The sequence below is a fragment of the Mesoplodon bidens genome (assembly GCF_964165515.1).
Source record: "Mesoplodon bidens genome assembly, chromosome: 2".
NCBI classification, from domain to species: Eukaryota; Metazoa; Chordata; class Mammalia; order Artiodactyla; family Ziphiidae; genus Mesoplodon; species Mesoplodon bidens.
The window spans coordinates 82,835,217-82,837,736 of NC_138177.1; positions in this window are offsets into that span (position 1 = coordinate 82,835,217).

A 2,520-nucleotide genomic window follows, 5' to 3' on the forward strand; every position below is an offset into this window, starting at 1 on the left:
TTATTAAGACATTGGTGTTATGGAATTTCTTGTACATGTTTTCTGATGCACATATGCAAGAATTTTTCTAGGGAAGTTGTTCTCAAAGTATGGTCCCAGCATCAGATCACTTGGGAATTTGTTAGAAATGCAAAATCTTGACTTCCCCTCCAGACCTATTGAAGCAGAAATGCTGGGAGAGGCCTCCAGCAATCAGTTTTATCAAGCCTCTGTTTTAACAAGGTGTGCTAATGGCAAAGTAATCAGTTTTAACAAGGTGTGCTAATGGCAAAGTAAAGTTTGAAAACCTTATGTCTTTAGGAATGAAATTGCTGGGTTCATGTTCAACTTTGCTAGACAAGATTAATCTGTTTTCCAAAATGATTATACCAACTTAAACTTTACCAGCTCTGTATGAGAGACCTTGATTTTCCATACTATTGTCAGCACTTGGTTTTGTCTCTATTTACCTTAGCTATTCTGGTGAGTATGAAGTGGTATTTTGTCATGATTTTAATTTGCAATTCACTTTGCAATAATGAGATTGAGCAATGTATAAGACAGAGCTCCAACAGGAAAAAGATAGCATACTCAACATACTCGACTTAGGATGTGTGTGTGTGTGTGTGTGTGTGTGTGTGTGTGTGTAGAGTAGTTTAATATAGGTGTATAGGGAATACTGGAGATAATACAGAAGCTCAAGGCTAGCAGCCATGAATCCGTTACTACCCTTAGGTCAAAAAGATGGAAGTAGAGTTCCATTGAGCAGGCCACCTTCAGAGGAGCACTGACCTTTGAAGAATATAGCTAGTCAAGGCAACTGCTTTCAGGGAGGGAAACAAGGGATAAATACCCTGTCCTCAACCTCCTCCTTTTTCTGAACTCCTGTGGGACTCCTCACAGGAATGGGTATCTGATGAATGTGGAGGAGCAAACAGAAGACATCTAGTCTGGTACAAACATCTTTTTCATGTAGTTTTAGCTATTTGAGTTTCTTTTTTTGTCAGAGTAGAAGTGCTTATTCAGGACTTTGGTATTTTTTCTTGTTGATTTGTAGGCATTTAAATATTCTGAATTTATGCCCTTTGTCAATTATTTATGTTGCAGAGATCTTTTTCCACTGTAAAGGATTCTACACACAGGCCAACATCTGTGTGTGTGTGTGTGTGTGTGTGTGTGTGTGTTTCAACAACACCAAGCAGTTCTCTGACACCAGCTGGGTGTCATAATTTAACTCAGTACTGACACTATCTATCTGGAGATAGCATCAGATTTCACAGGTTTAGACTCAGTCCCATAAAACTCCATTTCAGATGCCAGTCACAAGTCCAGGTTGTTACCTGTATTTCTGACCAACTGGCTGTAAATCAGAGCTTCCCACCAGTCCTTTCTTGGGTTCAATTAATTTGCCAGAGTGGCTTACAGAACTCAGGAAACATTGTACTTATTTATATTACCAGTAATTGTAAAAGGAATAGCTCAGAAACAATCAAATGGAAAAGATATCAACACATAGAGCAACGTATGGGGAAAAAGCTTTCATGTCCTCTCTGTGTGCTCTATTCCCCCCAAGTTTCCATGTGTTCACCTACCTGGAAGCTCTCCAAACCAAATCCTCTTGGGTTTTTATGGAGGCTTCATTACATAGACAGAGTTGATTAAATCATTGGCAATTGGCAATTGATTGGACCCTACCTCTTCTCCCCTCTCAGGAGGTCAGGGGGTTGGAATGAAATTTCCAACCCTCTAATCACATGGTTGGCTCCAGCCCTCATCCTTGGGTGCTTTCTGAAAATCACCTTATTAACATAACAAAAGACACCTTTGTTACTCTCATCACTTAGGAAATTCTAAGGGTTTTAGGAGCTCTGTGTCAGAAATGGGGTGAAGAAAAGATATATATATATATAGATAGATAGATAGATTATATGTATATACATATAATATATATTATATATATAGTTATTATTATAAATCACAATATCACATCACTGTGTGGCCGTCTTTTTTTGCTCTTTTAATGGTGTCTTTTGATAAACAGAAATTCTTAATTTTAATGTAGTCTCATTTATCAAAATCTTTGTGGTTAGTACTCTCTTCTATCTTAAAAATATTTGCTAACTTGAGGTCATGAAGATAATCTCCTTTATAAATTTCTAGAAGATTATTTACATTTCACATTTAGATGCTGAGTTGACTTACCTAGAGTTTCCACCTTTGTCATAGCAAATGTCTTATACATATGAGTCTGTTCCTGGCCTATCTTTTCTATCATTGAAGCAATACTATAATGTCGTGACTGCTGTAGCACTATAAGTCTTGATTTCAAGCAGAGCAAATCTTTACCCTTTGTTCTTCAAGAGAGTCTAGGTTATCCTTGGGCCATTGCATTCCTATATAAATTTTAGAATGAGTCTGTGAAATTCCACCAAAAATTCCCAAAATACACTTGGAATTTTTACTAAGGTTGAATTGAATTCATAGATCATCTTGGGGAAAATACACACTTTTACAGTGTCAAGTCTTCCCATCCATGAATTT